Source organism: Choloepus didactylus, chromosome 4 (assembly GCF_015220235.1).
Source record: "Choloepus didactylus isolate mChoDid1 chromosome 4, mChoDid1.pri, whole genome shotgun sequence".
In the NCBI taxonomy this organism is placed as follows: Eukaryota; Metazoa; Chordata; class Mammalia; order Pilosa; family Megalonychidae; genus Choloepus; species Choloepus didactylus.
The window spans coordinates 112,525,116-112,545,118 of NC_051310.1; the positions used below are offsets into that span (position 1 = coordinate 112,525,116).

General features: G+C 49.5%; 1 protein-coding gene across 1 annotated transcript in view; it reads left to right on the plus strand.

Annotated features, from left to right (window-relative positions):
* The first annotated feature begins 618 nt into the window (after positions 1-618).
* MEGF11 (multiple EGF like domains 11) overlaps positions 619-20,003 on the plus strand; it is a 356,197-nt gene continuing 336,812 nt past the window's right edge. Inside the window, exon 1 of the mRNA XM_037833634.1 lies at positions 619-692. The gene's annotated coding sequence lies outside the window, so the exon portion shown is untranslated. The remainder of the gene's footprint in view (positions 693-20,003) is intronic.

A 20,003-nucleotide genomic window follows, 5' to 3' on the forward strand; every position in this document is an offset into this window, starting at 1 on the left:
GGACTCCCGCGCCCGGACCGCTCCGGGCGCGCCGGCTACACGCACCGCACGGACGCCCTCTTTGCCCGGGCCGGTGGTGCGCCTCGCTGCCGCCAAGCTTTAGCCGGTGCTGTGCGCGTTTTTGCTTTTTGGAGGCGTGAAACGGAACATATATCCCTTTCATTTCTTTCCCATCCCGCCGACCTGACTCTCTTTGGAGAAGCCCGGGACTCCAGACAGCCCAGTGGGTTCGTTGCCTGGACCCGCCTCCTGCCCTCGGCGGCGACCCCCGCTGCAGAAGTTGAAAAAGAAACGAGTGGCTCCCTATGCGCGTCTGGAGCGCGGTCGCGAAGTTCCCAACTTCTAGCCCAGCCGTGGGCGATAGTGTCGGAGGTGGGGAGGTGGGTGGTCTTTGCGGCCACGTAGAGCAGCCGAGAGCAGCCGCCTTCCTCCTGGACTTGGTTTATTTTCCTAATTTGCTAAGGAAAAAAAAAAGAAAAAAAAGAGGACTTAAAAATAGGCAAAATCGTTCCTCGCGGGCATCGAGGCCAGTGAGCGGCCAGAGCCATCATGGGCCAGGAACCTGGGATTGCGTAGCCTTGGCGTGGCTATTCCCCGAGACCCTGAGCGGCGGCTGCTTTCTTCCGGACCCGGACTCCAAGGCTCCAACCCTCGGTAGCCGCGTCTCGGGATCCGTCTCCCCAGTTCTCGCTGTAAGGTTGGGCTGACTCGCTACCGCGTGGTCACGTTCTCCGTAACAGTATTGCAAAGTGGATCCGTTTCGAGAGCTCCCCTCCCCGTCCCCCGGGAGCGGTTAGAACAGGGACTCCGGAGGCGGGTTGAGGAGGCCTTCGGGACGGTTTGGGCTCCCGGCCGTCTCAGCCGGCTCTGGCAAGAGTACTCGTGCCCGGGCATCGGCGCCCCTCCCGCGCCCTGCGGGGAAGCAGGGGTTAATGCCTGGGCCAGGTGGCTGCGCGCGGTGGCGGGTCCCGGCAATCCGTGCCTGCCGGGGGCGTTGCTCCGCTCGCTCCCGGAGTCGGGAGGCCAGATTCTCCCGCCGGTGCGGCTTCCTAGGAACGAGAGGAGCCCTGGCCTCGCAGCCTTCTTTGGTGGAGTGCCGTTGGGGAGGCGCTCTTGAGACGTTTAGCTCAGGTTTAGTGAGACCAAAAGCTGGGGGCTTTGCGGAGACGGTCAGTCGGCCGTTGCCCTCTGCAGGTTGGGAGGGCTCCCTGGAAGGCGTTGAACCGACCGCGTGCACCCCATCCTCAGCTCCTCTGGCGGGTTTTCTCAGGTGTCACCATGCACCAGCTCTCTCCGTTGCTTCACATATTGTTTAAGCCTCTAGAAATTCGAGGTCCGCGACTGCAATCCCCATCTCTCTCTCCCATCTCACAGACTAGCAAACTGAGGGCCAGAGAAGTGAACCGACTTGTTTGGAGCTGGTGAAGGGTGAAAGGGAACCTAAACCAGATCTCCCGACTCCTAATTCAGGGTTTTTTTTCCCCCAATACTCCAGGCAGACTTTATTACTTTCTTAGCTTAGGGCAAATGTTGTTGTTCAGGCCACAGGGCACCCTTGTCAGGCTTGAGGGCTGTGTATGTGGGATTAGCAGCAGAGAACCCGTCCCTTCGTTCTCTTGTTAGGTGCTCCGCTGTGATCATCTCTGAGTTCAATCACTCACAGCACAGTTTGTTGCATACCTGTCCTGTGCCTGCAGTGTGGAGCTGGAAGCAGATGGAAAGCTCAGACCCAGCCCTACCCCCATGATATGCAATTCACAGGAAAGAAAAGTCATTCTGTTGCAGCCAAGGAATCCATTATAGGTGTTTACAGGTGAAGTCACTTCTGCAGCGATTAGGGGTAGTCCCTGGAGAAGGTAGGATTTGAACTGAGTTTTGGGTAGATTTCCAGGTGGTGGTAGTGGTGGTTGTGGGAGGGAGGGGGTTGTAAGTGTACAGGGCTTGAAAGCTCAGGACTTGTTAAGTGGCTGGTCAAAGGACAGCAGAGTCAGGGTCAAGGAGAATTGGCCTTTTTGCTAGGGCCAGCTGTGAGAGCCAGCTGCTCAGAATTCAAGCTCAGAGCCTACCCCAGAGCTCTTTCAGTACTACATCTAGAGCGAGCAATTGGCTAGGAAGTCAGCACCCCATGAGCCAAGGGTTGTGGCTCCAGCTGAAAAATATTCTGGCTTTTATGTCTCTTTTTCCCCTTCCTCATTGTTTCTTGGGATTTCAGTGGTTTCTTTGCCCCTTCCCAACCATAAGCTTTAGAATTTAGATACTTGAGTGTTTTGTACCTGCTGTGGGCTGGGCATTTACTGTGCTAGATATATGTAGTCAACAAATAGTTCTTGAACTCCTGTTTTGTGCCAGGCCCTGGTCTAGGCCCTGGAGATACAGCAATGAATCAGACAAGCAGAATCCCATACCTGCTGATGCTAAAGTTTTAGGCTTCTTTCCTCCACAGGCTTAAAATCTAGTTGTAGAGTGGAAGCAAGCACACAAAAGATGTCTGAAAAGTGCTGATATGGGACAATATAAAAAAAAAAAAGAATCCTGAGTCTTCCCTCAAGTGATTCAAGGCCTGGAGGTGAAAAGGCTTGAAGCTGTTGGCTAAGATGAGATTTGGAGATTCTGCGGGTTTCCATGACCCCAGATCCTGGTTGCCAGGGGTAACCCAGAGGCAGCTGCATCGGTGACCTTAGATATGACACTGGAGAATTGCTCTGCCGAGCTCCTCCCAGTCAGGGTGGTGGGAGGGAGCTGGTGAGTGCTGGCAAATGTTATTTTGCTAGGTGTCCATAGAGACTGGTGCCAGGTAACCATGTGCCTCTTAAATTCCAGCAGCCATAGCTGCTTTGTGAGCTCTGAAACCCCATTGTACAGATGGTAAATGGAGTCCTGAATCGGCAGATTGGGACAGTTACACAGAAAGAAGGACCCAGCCCCGAAAGAATCCAGGAGTCTCTAATCTCTGATTCAATTTAAATTGGATCCATTTCCTTCCTTTTTGTAGACCGGTGATCCTCAGATTTCAGTGTGGAGGGTTTGTTAATACATGATTGCTGGATCCCACCTCCAGAGTTTCTGATTCAGCGGGTCTGGAGTGGGCTCAATAATTTGCATTTCTAACAAATTCCCAGGTGATGCTGATGCTCTTGGGCCAGGGATCACACTTTGGGAATCACTGTGTTAGCCCATGGGAAAGAGTGATTTTCTTGAGATTAGGCAATGGGGGAGCCTGTAACAAAGGCTGTGATTTAGCTCTAGGAACTCCAAGGGATTTGCCTATCTACGTTCCCCCTCCCTCTCTCCCCCACTCCTGGAGGCCATAGAATTAAAAGAATATTTTATCTTCATCAGCACGCTGAGGGAGGATATATTGCAATGTAATTAGGGAATAAATAGGTGTCTTGTGTTGGATGTAGGCTCCGTGCCCTGTGGCTCTGTGGGGGTTTATTATAGCAATGTTATAATTGAAAAGGTGTCATCCACTTGGAGAACCTTCATGAAACTTTCATGGCCTGGGTGGTCATTGTCCAAAAAGGCATGTCTTCTGCATTTAAAAGAAAGAACGGAAGAGATGGAAAAAGAAAGTCAGAGAGATTGCTTCTCCTGCTAATGGGATTATCTGTGTTTCATTTGACAGTAACGATGCAATGTGTTCTTAAGGAGAAGCGAAAAAAATTAAACAATATGAACAGAGAGGGGTTGGCGGAAGTCCACATTACAGGTTTTCAGATCTGTTTGTCAGGCATTTCAAAATGTTTTGAAACTGTCTGTCTGTCTCACAGGTGTTTCTGCTGTAAAGCTGTGTCTCAGCAGGAGAAGAAAAGGAGAATTTGTGTTTTAACTTAGCTAGTCGGGTAAACGTAACAGCACACTTTATCCCCAATGTGTTAATTAGACCCAGAAGAAAAGAACTATAAAAGAGTTGTTCTCCTAAATGCTGGCATTTTTCATCTGGATTCTACTTATCGATTATTTTACAGTTGAGAAGGAGCAAAAATCCATGTTTTTATAGCAAATAAAGCTGGCTGCAGTAATTATGCAGGCTCAACATGTCTGTTCCGGAGCAGGAAGTTGGAATTCAGCCTGACTCTCAAACATATGGGTGAGATCTAATTGAGAAAGGCATTTCAAAGAACAAATATTTAGGAATGTGGAGTTTCAGTGATGGTCTCTCTGGGCCAAGCGCAGTACCTTGCTTTTAGCTTGGCTCTCAGAGGTGGGAGGAGGTGATGAGGAAAAACCTGGTCAGTAATGTTGAGACCACCGTCAAAACGTGAGGCTGCAAAGTAAAGGTAATCAGTGAGGCCTAGTGGAGGGAAGAAAAGATGCTTCAGGGAATATCTGCCCTGAAACAGGTGAGCAGGGGGAGAATCAAGTAATCAAATATCGACTGAACACTTATTGAATGCCCACCCTTGTGGCAGGCACAGTGAGGGTAAGACCAGGACTTTTACTTATTAATATATCTCCCATAATGCTTAGCTCAGTATCTATAGTGACAAGAGTCCTTGACTGGAGTTGGTATCAGTCAGGTCTGCAAGTAACAGAAAACTGGAACTCAACTGGTTGAACCAATAAGGAACTCAGTATCTTCATAACGAGAAGTCTGGGCTCTGTCAGCCCAAGGTTAGTTCTTTCAGTGGCTCAATAGCATCATCAAAGATACAGAATCTTTTCATCTTTCCTTGTTCTCAAGGTCATGAGATGGCTGCAACAGCTCCAGGTGTTACACACTTACAGTAATGTCTAGAGATAGAGAAGGCATGAGGGGAGCCTTTCCCAAAAGCCCCTCAGCAGACTTTCCCATGTGTCTTATTGGTCAGAAGTGTGAATCACATGTCCGTGCCTAAACCAATCACTGAAAAGGGAACAGGATGTCATAATTGGCCCCAAACAATCTTGATTTGCATGTTTGGCCTCAGAGAGGAACAAAATTAGGGTGCTTTGAGAAAGGAAAATGGAGTGACCAACAGTGCCTGCTACAGAATCTAAGACCTGGGATTGAATTTTCTTTCTATCCTTTTAGCCCTGTGAGCCTGGGCAAAGTATTTCTCCTCTTTGTTGGCCTCAGTCTCCTCATCTGTACAATGGGATTTATTGTGAAGATAAATCCAGATCAGCTCAATTAATTATACTTGATTGGTACAACAGAAGTAAAAGATTATTTGAAGATTTGATCTCTGATATCAAAGAATTTGTAATCTAGTACAGGAGACATGTGAAGACCCGAGTATCAAATAATCAGAGAAGAGAGCTAGAGAGTAAATATGACTTGCAGACCAGCCATCACAAGGGGAGTGTGACACCAGTTGGGGAAAGCTTCATGAAAGAAGGTAGGTCATGGACCATATTGGAACTCCGCAGTCAGGCATGGATGGTTTATAAACTTGTCTACCCAACTTGCTTCCTCTTGTTTTTCTTTTCTCAGCAGTAAAATGGAACTAGTAGGCTGAGTTGGGATCTTTTCTCTACAATCACATGCTGCTTTGGTAGCCAGTCCAAATATGGTCATGGTTCTGGGAGGCAGGCCACGGTGGCTCCCTCCCTACTCCTGGACTCCTCATTTCCACTCTTGGATGACCCATCCATCACTCTCCCCCTGTCAGACCACTTAGATGTTGCCAATTAGGTGTTACTATTTGGATGCCCTGCCACCATTGTATAATCTGTATGTCTAAAATGAAGTCTCAAACCAGTTCCCCTCCTGGATTCTTCATTTTTGTTTTTGGAAACACCGTTTTCCCAGATGCATGGGTCTAAACCTTGGCAACCTGTCTTGATGCCCTTACCCCTTCCTCTACTTCCAGTAGCCAAGCACCAACTTGCCTTTTGCCTTCATTTTGATTCTTGGCTATTAGTCCTCCTTTCTGACATGAGAAAACCCCTTTGGTCGGATTCACTCCTCCTGACTCTGGGTGATGGCACTGGTCTCCTACTCTGGTCTCCCGTCCTCAGGTTATAGCATGGGGATAGACAGAGACATATGTGTCCACGAGCAGTCTCTGGGACCCTGCAAACAGAATAAATAGTCTGTGAATTCTGGAGCAGAGGTGGCAACAGGTGAGGAGTCCAGGGCTGCACACACATTACACCGCTCTGGCTGCCATTTCCCAGCCTCCCGTCTCCCTCCTTCAAGTCACCCGAAATCACTGTTTTTATCAACTTGCATTCTTTTCCACATTATTCACTGGGTAAAACCCTGCCTCCTCAACTAGACATTTGAAACGCTCCACAATTTGCCTGCATCTTGTCTGCTCATCCTTACCTTATACCACTCACCACTGTTTCTGACTGATTGGAGTTCTGCCCTTTTTTATTTTTCACCCAAACCCTCTTTCCTTCTAGATTAGTGTTAGAGCTGCATCCTCAATAAACCTTACTGGCCACTGGGGCCCACTGTGCTTGCGAAGCATCAATCTTTCCTCCCTGTAGCAATTATTGCCTATACCACAAATTTGGTACTTAACAACATACTGCTGCTGTCTTTGTTGAGCATTTTGTTGGTATGTTCCCCATCCCCCCAGGTGGGTGTAAGACCACTGAGTTCTGAGCTGGGGCAGGGGTGGGGTGGATTCTTCTTTATATCCAGCAGTTTGGTCAGCAAGTGTGGAACACTTCAATGATGAATTTATTGTATTCATCATGGGAATAAGGTAAATAAGATGATTTGCCTGAAAAGTCAATTGATGGTCATCCTTTTTCCCCTTAACCTCCAGTCAGCGAAAGGACTAAATTTAATGAATGTTTGCTCTAGGCTGGGCACTGTTTTAGATGATTTTTAGGATCTGTTTTAACTCAACCTTGTAACAACTCTGTGAAGTTGGGATTAATTATCATCATTTTACAGATGAGGAAATGGAGGCTGAGAGAGGGTAAATGACTTGTCTGACTCACTCAGCCAGCAGGAGGTGGAGTGGGATCACGGTCGTTTCCTTTCCCCTCACTATTTCATATGCCTTTTTGAGGTTCTCCTGTCTTCTTCCCCCCACCCATTGGCTGCGTCCCACTGCCTCCCTCTATCTTCTGTTTCTGACAAGCCTTATGCTGACAAATTTAGACAAGACAAAATCTGCCCTTCTCTGTCCCAAGAGTGTGTTTTGGAACTTCCAAAACTCTGATGTTTACTGTGACTCTTTCCTGGAGACCGTCTCCTCCTGGTAGGCTTGTGGCTCTTATTGCTCACTCATCTTTTCCCCTGACAGAGGAGGATGGGAGCCATGTGGATATCTGGGGGCCAGGAAGAGGGAAAAGCAAAGGCCCTGCAGGGAGAACTGGCCTGATGTGTCTGAGGATCAGCAAGAAGATAGGTGTGGCAGCAGCGGAGAGCGCGAGGGCACATGGTGGGAGGTGAAGGCTCCCCATCTCCAGCCTCCTCACTGTCTCAGAAGCGCTGTGGCTGTTCTCACTTCTGTTACCACTGGCTGGAATGGCCACTTCCTTTCACCCAGCGGGTCCCACCCAACCTCCACAGCTCAGCTTGGGTGCCCCAACTTCTAGAGGGCTTCCATCTCTGATGTCTCTCATTGATGTGCTTCTCCTTTGATTCCTGCAACTCTGTCCTCTCCAAAACATAGCAGAGCTCTTGATTACATGCCGACTGGTTTCCCTCCCCTGGGGTCTGCCTTTGTAGGTATCACCTCCCTAATGAGCTCCTCAAAAAAGGTTTATCCCCCTCCTCCGAGACCCATCACATTGAAGGCCTTAGCGTCTACTCACTGGTACTGCTGGTGTCAGAGTGGGGAAGAGACGGGCTCTGCAGCACTTTGTGGACAGACCCTTCTTCACAGGATGCCTGTCATCCCTTCACAATAGACAGTGTGATGGTTTGAAGCTGTGTGTACTCCAGAAGAGGTCATGTTCTTAAAGCTAATCCATTCCTGTGGGTGTAGACCCTGTTGTGGGTGAGACCTCTTGATTAGATTATTTCAGTGGAGGCATGCCCCAGGTGGGTCTTAATCCTCTTACTGGCGTTGTTTATAAGAGATGAAATTCAGAGAAGCACACAGAGAAGCTGAGAGAGAAAAGCCAGAGAAGCTGAGAGAGAAGTAACCAGAAGCTGAAAGCAATGAAACCCTGGAGAGAAGGGCCAACAGTTGCCCATGTGCCTTGCTATATGACAGAGGAGCCCCGGATCGCGAGCAGCCTTTCTTCGGGGAGAAAGCATTGTCTGTTGATGTCTTGATTTGTATGTTTTCACGGCCTCAGAATTGTAAACTTGTAAATTATTAAATCCCCATTGTAAAAGCCAATGCCTTTCTGGCATATTGCATTTCGTCAGCTTTAGCAAACTAAAACAGACGGGAAATCTTTTATTCCTGCATTCTTGGAGCACTTCGAGCTGGGAGCTTCTGGTGCTGTCATGAACAGGAAGTAGGAGTCCACCTTGCCCAGGACCCCAGTGCCATGTTGGCTCTGAGGAGTGGGGGGAGGGGTTGGGATGTGCCTTATTATTAGCCTTTACTTCCCAGTCACTGAGGAATAAGATGTTTCGGGAGCAAAGGAGGAAGGAATTTATCCAAGATCCTGGAGGCCTCCCTGCCCTCCAAGGGAGGAATCCTGGGGCTGGAGACAGACCTGTGGGTGCCCTTGAGCAAGTCCCTCACCTTCTCCTATTGCAGTTTCTTCTTCTCTTCTTTTTGGCTACCCACTCCCCCCATCTATTGTAGAAGAAAATTAAACAAAAAACCAGCCCCTCCCTAGGTTGGTCTCTGCATCGATTTTTAGGCCTACAGTTTGCAAATTTGAGAAATGTACAGCTGGTTTCATTTTAAAGTGGGAAAAAGCTTCCCAATATTGTCTTAAATTATTAATATAATATTGTTATTTAAAGATATATAAACACAAAACCAGGCATAAACACCTTATGCTTATAACTCTTACACAAACCTACACCTCAAACAAGTTTACACAGTAAATGCAAACTACAAAGCCAATAATATTCAAATTAACAATATTCATTTAACGTGATGGTTGCTGTTGTTCTGCTAAGACTATATCACCCCTTGCAATGTGGACGTGGTATTGACCATGTGGCGCATTTTGGCTGCTTCCGCCACCACGTGCCATGTGGTGACTCAACTCTCCCACCGTTTTTCTTGATTGGAACGACTGTGAAACCTTTGTTCCTGCAGCCTGCTGGGAGGTCATTTGGCTGGCACTTGGCACGAAAGCATCATCTCTGCGTTAGGCTGACACTTTTTTCTCCTAAGCCCACAACAATTAAAGGAGCTCTATTTAATTCGAGGGCAACACCAGACCCTCCTACACAGCTAGGCATTGAGACAGTGTCAGTGCTTGGTCAGTGAAACAACATGAGCTGAAAACACAATGCTAGTTTTTGGAGTGCACGTAAGGAACCCCTGCTTGAGAAGGACTGTTCAGTACCCTGGAAAAGCACCTGCATGGTCTGAAAAAGTTAATGCTGTGGTTAGAACTGCTGATGATAGTTCTACGATCATAATAATAGAAACTGTTTGAACTTTTGTTCTGTGCCATTATCTAAAGAGGTAGGGGGAATATTATTATGCCCATCACATGGATGAGAAGATTGAGGCCCAGAGAGATTGGCTGGCCAAGTCTATTGATCATTGGCAGCATCCAGATTCTTCCAGGGTCTGCATGACTCCAAAGCTGGTGAACTTGCCTTGAGCATCTCTGTACCCTGCCAACAGACTCTTGCCAGACATCAGGGTGCTTTGAGTTCTCGGGCTATGGGACTCTGGAGTAATTCAGGAACCTCTGGATTCTCACAGTGGACTCAGAGCTTTCTTGTGGGAAACTTAAGATGTGTTATTGGGTTTAGAAAAGAGGGGTGAACTTAATAAATGTCCTCAGGTCCTCAGAAGGTTTTAGATGACAGCCTGCAGGGATGTACCTTCTCTGTGGGTGTCTGGGAGAAGTGGATGCTGGAGGGCTTCATGGTTTACTAAGTGCTTTTTTGATGCATTTATTGTCTAGTTTGTGCTTACAATAACCTTGCAAAGTAGGTTATTGTTCTGAGAAACAGGGTCTCAGAGGGTTCGAGTGACTTGCTTGAAATCACACCCCAGAGCTGGTGCCTGCCTCCCAATGGGTGACCCCGAGTGACAGCGGCAGGCCTGGTTCTCCAGAGGCTTGGGTGGTGCTGCATGGGGCAGCCAGGCTCCCGGAGGATCTGACCTTGCCTTGCATCCCTCCCCTGGGTCCAGGCCCTAACTTCTCTCTGATCCCAGCTTTAACTGTGAGTCCCCAAGGCTGGGGGCACTTCTGGGGAATGCCTGGAGGTCAGCCATCAGGGAGCATAGAAGGTGGGAGTGGGAAGGGGTCTTGGGAATCAGTTTGTCTACCTCTCAGGGGGAAATGAAGAAACCGAGACCCCAAGAGGCCCTAGGTGATGTGATTAGTTAATGGCCGGAAGTGAGAAAACTCATTCATTCTTTGCTCTGAAAGTGCAAGTGTGGATGTGTGGGAGGAGGTTGGAAGGCTGGCATTTAAAGTTTATATACTTTTGGGGAAGGAGTCATTCTTGTACTGTGAATGTTTACTGAGAGACAGGGCAGTAACTGAAAATACAGTCTTACATCCCATTTGGGTGGAAATGATTTCCTCCTTCCTCTAGAAGGTCTCAAATTAGGTTATGCCCAAGCCAAAATGAATGTGAGGTTGTGTCCTAGAGCACACCCCTTCTGAAAGGATGATAGGGCAGGACCGAGAAGGGCATCTCCAAGGTCACTGGCGTTTGGGTCTCCTTTTCCTTGTCAGTGAATTTTGGGATAACGACTCCCGCTTCTTAATGCTGCTTTGTGATGATCAGATGAGGATTTAAAGTTCCCGTGCTGTGCCTGGCTCAGAGTCAGTGTTCAATACATCTGGATTTCTTTCTTTTCCACATAGCTTAATTTCACTGGGTGCACTGGGTCAGTATGATATGTGTGTATCTGTGCTTGTCTTTCCATGTAGGTCTCTGTTTGTGTCTGTGTTGGTGTGTTTCTGTGTGTTTGTCTGTGTATGTGTCTACTTTTGTCCACATGTGTGAGTTTGAGTGTGAAGTGGTGTGGATAGGTGTGTGAGTGAATCTGTGTGTGTCTTTGTGTCTGTGCATTGGTATGGGTGGCTTTGTGTCTGGGAGTGGATGTGCGTTGGTGTGTTCATGACTACATGATTGTTTGTGTGTGTTTCTGTGAGTATGTCCATGTGGCAGCCGTCTGTGAGTGTATGTGTGTTGCAGCACTGATATGACCAGAAATGCTCAGTGGGGTTGGGGAAGCTTCATAGGACCCACAGACCCCTGGTCGGGGTAGGGTCCTCTCAAAGGCGCCCCTACCTCTACGGTTCTCTCAGTTCCTGACCCCAGGACTCGGGAGCCCTTCCTAATTGCCCTCTGCCCATTTTCCTCTGTCTCCCTCTAGAGGCACACTGGGCTGACAGAAGAAAGCTGCAGCTGTGTGGGCCCCAGGTCTATTTGCATTCCTGTTTGCATATCGCATGCATATCATTTGCATTGTCTACACAGACTGCCTTCAGTTCTGCAGTTTTCAGGGTAAAAAGTAGTTGCTTCTCTTGAAGGTCATTGTATTAAGAATTTTTCTGCTTTTTCTTTTATTCTTTCTGGCCCAGGCCCCCCTCCTAGAATTGAAGGACTGGGAGAGGAGGGAAGCCGCAGAAACCTCTGCTTTCCCTCAGCCCCTCTTCCCAGTCTTCTTCCCTTCCTTGGCCTCCAGGGTGGGAGAAGCTGGGACAGCCCACCAAGCAGAGGACCTGGGTCAGTGGGCAGAGGCCCTGGGTCCCTGGGAGGAGCAGTCGGGGACAGGGGGAGAAATGAGATTTTTTCATTTCACTGGTAGTTGGTTCTGACCAGAGCCCACATAGCAGGCCCACCTTGCACCCTGTCAGCTGGTTCTTAAGCCTCCACTGTCTTAGCCCAGCAGGAGCAAAAAGGAAGAGCCACACTGGATGTTTTGGCACCTCTAGACCCACCCCTGGCTGGGGAGGGGACATGGGGCCAGGGCTGGCCTTATCGGAAGCAAAGGAGACAAAGGTTGGCTTTTCCTTCCAAATACCTAATCTATTATTAATGAGACTTCTAAGGCCACAGAAGACACTAAATTTTAAGTCCTGGCTCTGCCACTTACTAACTGCATGATTTTTAGCAAGTTACTTAACCTGTCTGAGCACCCACAGTCTCATCTCTGACAGGGGAATAGTAATAGCACTTAATATTTTATAGCAGTACATAGGGTTGTTGTGAAGATTAAAGGAACAATACAGGTAGAGAGCTCAGCTTAGTGCCTGGCACATAGTAAAGATTCCCATGGGCTCCTTTAGGGGTTCCATAGCAAGTCTTTTACACTCTAGTATAAATTATTTATTGGCACCTCCTCACACTAGCAACAGGTTATAGGCATGGACCCTTTCCCTGCCTTCCAGGAAGCCAGGTCCCAAGGGAACTAGAGCTGCTTTTGCCTTCTCATGGCGGGAAGGATTTGAAGAGGTAGTATAAGAAGCAAGAGAATCTTTGTCTGTGTCTTCAAGTTCAGGTGCCCCACCATTCCTTGGTCAGAGGATCAGCAGTCTCACTTCTTTCTCAGAGTCAAATAGTTCATCCTCTCTTGTGCGTCTTGACACTGAGCAAGGCCCTGCTGGGTACCAACGGCCATTCTCAGCTGGGCAGATCTCTGGTCGTCTAGAAAACAGAGCTGGAGGCAAAGCTTTGTGCAAGTGTTTTCCTGGGGGATGAGGTCAGTCTCAGGGTGACCAGAGTGAGAGGAAAAGGGAAGCCAGGCAGGGAAGGAGGAAAAGCAAATGGAAGCCAGCCACAGTTTCATGAGAAAGAGGGCCGGTTGCTTAGTAATGAGAATGTCTCCGGTTAGGCCAAATGGAACCGCTGTGATTCAGAACAGTTGTGAGTGTGGAAGGGAGGGAGTTTATCTGCCATCTCCTTGAGCTCTCATTGGTTTGAGTTTTCCCTGTGGGGCATTAAAGCCCTGGCGCTTCTGGCAGGTATCTCCTGGCTACTCTGGAGCTGCTGGAGAAGCCAAATCCCATGCCCTGTGGCATGGCACCTGTTAGGGATTGAGTCAAGGCCTCCACAAAAGGCAAAGGAAATTGGACACAGAAAGAGGAAGCCACATGAGAAGCCAGAAAGTGGAAGTCACTGGTACCCAGAAGAGAAAAGATGATGCTGTTACGTGCATTGCCATGTAATGAAAACCCAAGGAACACCGAAGATCACCAGCCAGCCAGAAGAGACTGATCCAGGGAGGAAGCAAGCCTTCTAGCCTCTGAAACTGTGAGCCTGTTGTTAAACCAACCCATTGTATAGTAGTTGTTTTAGCAGCTGGGAAACTAAAACAGTGCCTCATCAGAGTCCAGAAGTGATGAGAACACCTGGCTTCTGAATGTCTGGTGAGTCCCATCTGGGCACCCGAGCTGCTGTGGCTCCTGAGATGGGTGCACTGGAGGCCATGCCAGAGTCCAGCCCTCATGCCAGGGGAGGCTGAGATAGCCGGTGGCGGTAGATGTCACCTGGTGGTGGTGGTGGCCTGATCCTTCCTCGAGAAAGCAGCTGATAGCCTGGCAGGCAGAGTCTGGGAAGGCACTTAAATTGGGTCTGGCTCAGCCACTATCAATCAATTAATTAAGCCACTATTGAAATGAGATGCTGGAGTCTGGACCTTGCCCTATGGGCAGAGGGGAGCCATCAGTGGTTCTTGAGCAGGTGAGAGACCTACTCAGTGCTCAGCCATGGCAGGGGTTACTTGGAGAGTCTCCTTTTTCAGGTATGCATGTCTTTGCCCATAAAGAGCCAGAGGGGAACTGATCCCAGAAGACTTGGCATTCCCAATTCAGTTAAGGGGGACAGAAAAGGCACAGAGGTCACTATTGCCTGTGGAGTTTCTTTCAGCAGTGGTGAGTCTGGGACCCCTCATGACAGCCCATACATGTCTTAACCAGAGAAGGGAATGTCCTTCCTGGCTGGGATATGGTGATTCAGAGCACTGGGTCAGGGGCCAGAGTGCTTGGGTTTGAATCCCAGCTCTGCCATTTAAAAGCTGGATGACTTTGGGCAAGTGACTCAACATCTACTTATTCAGCAATTATTTCTTGAGCACTTACTATGTGCCAGACCCTGTTCTAGCTGTTGAGGACACAGCAGTGAACAATACAAGACAGACAAAAGTCTCTGCCCTTGTGGAGCTTACATTCTGGTGGAAGGACCCAGATTACAAACAAAATAAACTAGTAGATGATGTAGTATATCTGATGGGGGCCCCTGATATGAGAAACAGAAGCAGGGAAGGTGACGATGTAGTGATGGGAAGGGGGTGAGCTGCAGTTTTAAATAGGGTGGTTAGAGAAGATCTCAGTAATAAGGAGACATCTAAGTAATGGCCTGAAGGAGGCGAGTGGGTGAGCAATGCTGATGTCTAGGGGTGAGCTCTCTGTGCCTCGGTTTCCATACCTGTACAATGGGCATTATAGCACTGACTGCACAGGGTTGAATCCCTGTACCACTCGTAGACCTGGCCTGGCACACAGTAAGTGCTTGTTACTGTTGACTGCAGTTATTGTCACTACCGCTCAGATGGGACCCTGTCCTTGCTGCCTTCCGGCAGTGTGCCTGGGCTCCAGACTACAGGGGCTTCGGGGGCCTTCGTCTCCCCAGGAGTGGGAGCGGCTCTCCTCCAGCCCTCCCCCGTCTCCTCATTAAAAGGGGACACACAACCTGCAGTTGGAGAAGCAACACATGCATTTTCTTTTTACTCAAGCATCTAACTCCCATAGGGAATTGCAGAAGCGCCTTTAGCAAAATCCAGGTTTAGGAAGCAGCTTCCAGCCTTTCTCTGGAACATCAGCAGATTGAGGTCGTCACTTGTTTCTGGTCTAGCTCAGGACTAGGGGTGGGGGTGGGGGACTCTCCCACCTGGAAAACCCCCAGCAGCCAGGGACACAGGGTCTTGCCCTGCCACCCCCTTTCCCGGCCAGGTGACTGCCCAGCTCTCATCAGCAGGTGCTGAGAGGCCCTTCAGCAATTTGGACACTGTTATTTACTATCTGAGAGATTTTTGTGGCTGTAATTTACTGCTGCTGCGGAGCCCCAGGACCTGAATCCCAGTAGCCCTTCATATAGATATTGCATCTAATCAATCCTCTATTACTATGCAAATACATTCTATAGGCTACTGATGTCTTTTCCTTTCAAATACTTAATACATAATTAATGATACTTCTAATGCCACAGAAGACACCAACCCCAAAAGCTTCCTGCTATAATTTATACCCACCTAGATAAAAAGATTATCATTCAGGAGGGCACCTCTCCTGCCCTCCCGGGAAGGGTGGCAGAGTCACTGGAGGCAGGAAGTGCCGGGCAGGCAGCCCGCCCCCCATGCGTGGAGCCGAGCAGGAAGATGGCTACGCATAGGAGGGTACCATGTGCCAGCTTCTTCATGGATTGTCTCGTTTGGTTCTCTCAAACCACCCCGTGGCGGAGGTCCTCTTGCCCCACTACAAATGAGGAAGCAGAGGCCAGAGAGGTGAAGCACCTTGCCCCAGGTGCCCCCTGCTGACGCCGGTGGGCCCTACCTGAGGCCCCAGAGGTTCACTCTCTGACTGTGAGCTGGTGACCTGGGCAGGTGACAGCGTCTCTGAGTCTCAGTTTCTAAACCTGTAAAATGGCAGCAATAGGATTCTTTGAGAATTGAAGGGAATGGATGTGGCACATGTTAGACACTGAAAACAGGCTCACTAATTTAATTTCATTCTTTGGAGGTGAAATGGTGAGGACATCACTTTTGAGATATTGTCTTAACAGCTAGGTGGGCTTTTCTGGGGGTGGGGTGTGATCTGGAAGGAGACAAGGTGTGGGATCCCCACTGCTATCAGGGAGCATGCCTTCTTGGCCAGGCCAACAGGCAGGCTGGGATGTGAGAAAGAAACCCCACAGCAGGGTCCTCACCAGGAGGTCCCGTATCAAAGTTCCCGAGCACCTCCCATGACAAGTCATGGGTCGAGCTAGTTTTGGGGACGAAGAAAACATGGTTCTTGTCCTTGAGGCACCACGTCTGTTACAAGATGTAATGCTGGTCAGTACACAGGCGCCAGGACCCCGACAGTCCAAACGCATGATGGCATTGCCCATGGAGAAAGGAAGAGGAGGCGTGGGGGCAGGAGGGGGTGGCGGTGCCAGGCACATGGAGGGGCCTGAGAATCCTCACTGAGGTGAAGTTCCAATATCGGACGGTGAGGCCAGGGTCCTTCCCGTGGTGTTTGGGGGAGCTGCCCATATTGGCTCAGCCCCTCTGTTCTCACGTGGATGAAATAGACCGTAGCTGACAGAGCCTCCTCCCCAAGTTGGGGAAGGAACAGGAGCTGGAGGCTCAGCAGAGGCAGGAGGGAGCCTGCAAGCATCAACCATTGTGGCTGGGTGGACCGGGAGGCTCACAGCGACCCCCCAGGGGCCAAAGGACTGGGGTTTGAGCTGCTTTCCTCTCCCGCACCCCCACAGAGCCTGCACTGCCCCCTTGTTCTGCCTTATGTCATCCAGACCCCATCCCTGGCATCTTCTGTCCAGCACAGCCCACCTGAGGCCCGTGGCCAGGCAGCGACTCAAGGGGCCAGGCAGCCCTGTGGGGCTTGTCCTTGACGGCATCTGGGGTCCTGATGTGTGAATGGTACCGAGGGTTGGTCCCTGAGCCGGCTACACCCCCAGACTGAAGAGCAGCTGCTGGCTCAGGGTCCCTCTTCCTTGGTTCTGGCCTTCCCCACCTTTTGTCTGTGGCACTTTCCTTGGTCCCTTCTTATCCCTCCCCAGTCCACGTTCCCTGTGGCAGTCAAAGGGATCTTTCTAAAGTGCAAACTGTACTATGTCCCTGCCCAATCAGAAACCCTTTAATGCTTCCCCATCGCCCTGGGGATGAAGTCAGACTCATTAGCACGCAGTCAGGACCTGCTACTTCTCTCCTTCCTCTCCATAACCCATCTTGCACTTTATAAGCCATCTTGCACTTTATGCTTTGGTAACATCAGTTGCTTCCGGTTCCCCTCTCCCAGAGCACGCAGTGCTGAATCACACCTCTTTGACTTTGCTCATGCTGTTTTCTGCTTGAATCGCCCTTCCCAGCTTTCTTTGTCTGGATGAATCGTTCTCATTCTTCACAATTCAGCTTATTCACCACCTCCTCCAGGAAGCCTTCCCAGAACCCTCCTCCCCTCACTGGGCTAAATGACCTGTCTTTCTGCTCCCGTGTGTTTGTTGTAGTCTTTTAACTTCCAAACCACAGCAAGAGGCTTAGAGTAGGGATCTGGTCAAACTAATTTATACCCTGGGGTTGTCCTGGTGTGGCAGGGCTAAAGCCATGCTGTCATTCTGAACTTGACATGGGACCGTGATCCCTACCTGTGGCTCTTCCTGACCTGGGAAAAACAGGAGGGGTTTGGCAATCGATTTGGAGGTGGACTGTGAGACGTGGGAGCCTCAGCAGCCTTGAGACCCCTCTAGGATTCTGTTGGAAGGACCCCGGGCGTGCAGGGTTTAGAGAACATCAGTGCTCCCAGAACCTGGAGGGTCTTGAAGGTTGGGGGTGAGGTGGTGGTGAGGTGTCCTTACAGGCTTGAGAAACAGGAGGGAAGTTCCTGGGCAATTGAGACACCTGGCTGGGGTGGGGGGGAGCCATTTAATTACAAAGTTTCCATTTTCCTTGCAGGTCATACTTCTGAATTTGTTACATGTTTTGGCATTCAGATCACTTTAATCAGCTCCCTCCTTTTTGTTCCAACTTGATTTTTTTCCCTTATGTGTAACAAAAGGGATTTCATGAGAAGAAAATCTTCAAAAAGTAGACTTCCAAGTGGGTTTTTAGGGAGACAGTGGTGCCTCCTTTCCTGCTTTGTGCGGTGCAGGCGGTCAAGAGGGACACGAGCACAGGAAGGTGCCCCTCGCTTCTTGCTTGTGGGGCTGAGGACAATGAAATGACATCACCATATCCCGAGCTCAGAGGGTGGGAAGAGCAGACAGGACCTGGGTCGGGGCCAGGATGCTCTGGGGCTCCCCAGTGGAGGCTCCATGTCCTTCTGGGTAATCTCCATCTTTAATTTCTCGGCGTTTTATGAACAAGGAGTAAATCAGAATCCCACACTGACTGCTTCGTGTAAAGGATTAATAAACTGTAGATTTATGGGGCAGTGGCAGAGGAAGGCAGTGGAAATGGAGAATGAAACGAGACTTGGTTCCCAAGGGCCAGGGGCTGGCTCCGGGATCTCTGCTCCGTCATAGGACATCTGCTGAGGGCCCCTGCTGGGAACTTTGTCTTTCATGCCTCGTAGTCAGGAGTGGGAAGCCAGGATGGGCCTGGGCCCTGGACAATGGCCTGTGTTTTCTACCTAGGAGTGACCAGGCAGGTCCAAGGCTGAAGGGATAGAACCATCCCTGGGTCTGTCTAGGTTTACAGCCTGATACTCATTCTTTAGAGTAGCATATGCTGCAACCTGTGGGCTTGGACTCAAATGACCTAGCTTTGAGTTTAGAGCCAGGGAGACCGCAGTTCAAATTCTTTGGGGCTGTATCAGTTAGGCTGCATGACATCAAGAACTTAAACGGTGAGAACCCAGGTCCCTCCCACCTCTCTGGCTGCTCTTCCCAGCATATTGGCTCAACCTTGTGCTGGCTTCTCATGGTGGCAAGATGGATGCTGTAGTTCCAGCCATCACATTCAGAAGTGACAGTGTCTAGTGGCAGAAGGAAGTGCTCATCTCTTATTAAGGATCTCTTTCTAAGAGCAAGGGAACTTTCTCCAGAAGTCTTGTAGTAGGCTCTTCTCGTGGCATATTTGTTAGAACTAGGTCACATGCTCCTTTGTAAACCAACCAGTGGCATGGCAAAGATTACCAAGATTGGCTCAGACTAATGAAGATTCACTTCTTGGGTTATGCTTCCCTGTGTTATCTTGGAGAAGAGTGGGCTCCTGGACAAAGTGGGATGCTCTGGGAATGAGGAAGGGGGCATGGCTGCTGGGAAGGCATTTACTACAGTGACTTTGGCTAATCTGTTTCAGCTTGCTAAGCCTTACTTTTCCCATCCGTAAAGTGGGATTAGTAATCATAGTACTTTTTTAATAGTGATGTTGTGAGGATTAAATGAGATAATGCAGGGTGTCTGGCCTGTAGTGTGACTTAAATTAGGTGTTATTAGTAATAGCTGAGTCACCTTGAGTACACTGTTTAACCTGCTTGGCCTGTGTAAAGTAGGGGTGATAATATCTCTTCCAGGGGAACACCTACCTTTTTTTAACACTAGGAAACACGAGTGGTGCTGTTGTTGTAACCCTATGGTATCCTTGTTGGCAGCATGGGCTTTGGAGGTGGGCTGGGGTCCTCCACTCAGTTATGGTGTGACAGTGGTGGAGTCAGTTAACCTCTTGGAGCCTCAGTTTCCTCATCTGTAAAATGGTGATAATATTACCCAAGGTTGTTGGTGGATTAAATAAATAAGGCAGGCAAGTAAGGCAACCTAGTTGGCATAAGACCTGGCACACAGCAGGGCTTCATATAACCCCCTGCCCTTTCTTCTTCCTCCTGGTGCTCTTTCATTTAGAGAAGGACCCTCACCAGAGATGGGTGTAAGGAACAGGGTCCATGTCCGTGGTTGTCAGGTGAAGCGGGCAAAGCAGGGCAGGGTTCTGGTCCACGAGGGACTGGAGTGCCAGTCAGGAAACCAGGCAGTTCCGTATTTTAGGGAGGGCTGACAGGCCAGGGATAAAGGGGAGGTCAGCGCTCCTGGGGACTCTGGATGCTGGGTCTCTAGCAGCACAGCTCAGTCCAGCTCCTACTCTGCAGCTACAGGTAAAGGCCTCCCAATGGCGATGGCTGGAGACCAGGACAGGGGAGGGTAGTGGGTGGGGCTGGGGTGGAGGACAAAGGCAAATGGCTAAGTCAATGGGCCTGGGAAACTGCATTGCCAGAAATGCTCTTTACAGCCTGGGGGTGTTGGTGAGCCAGGCTGGCTGCCTTTGGGCCATCCTTGACTCTGAAGACCTGCC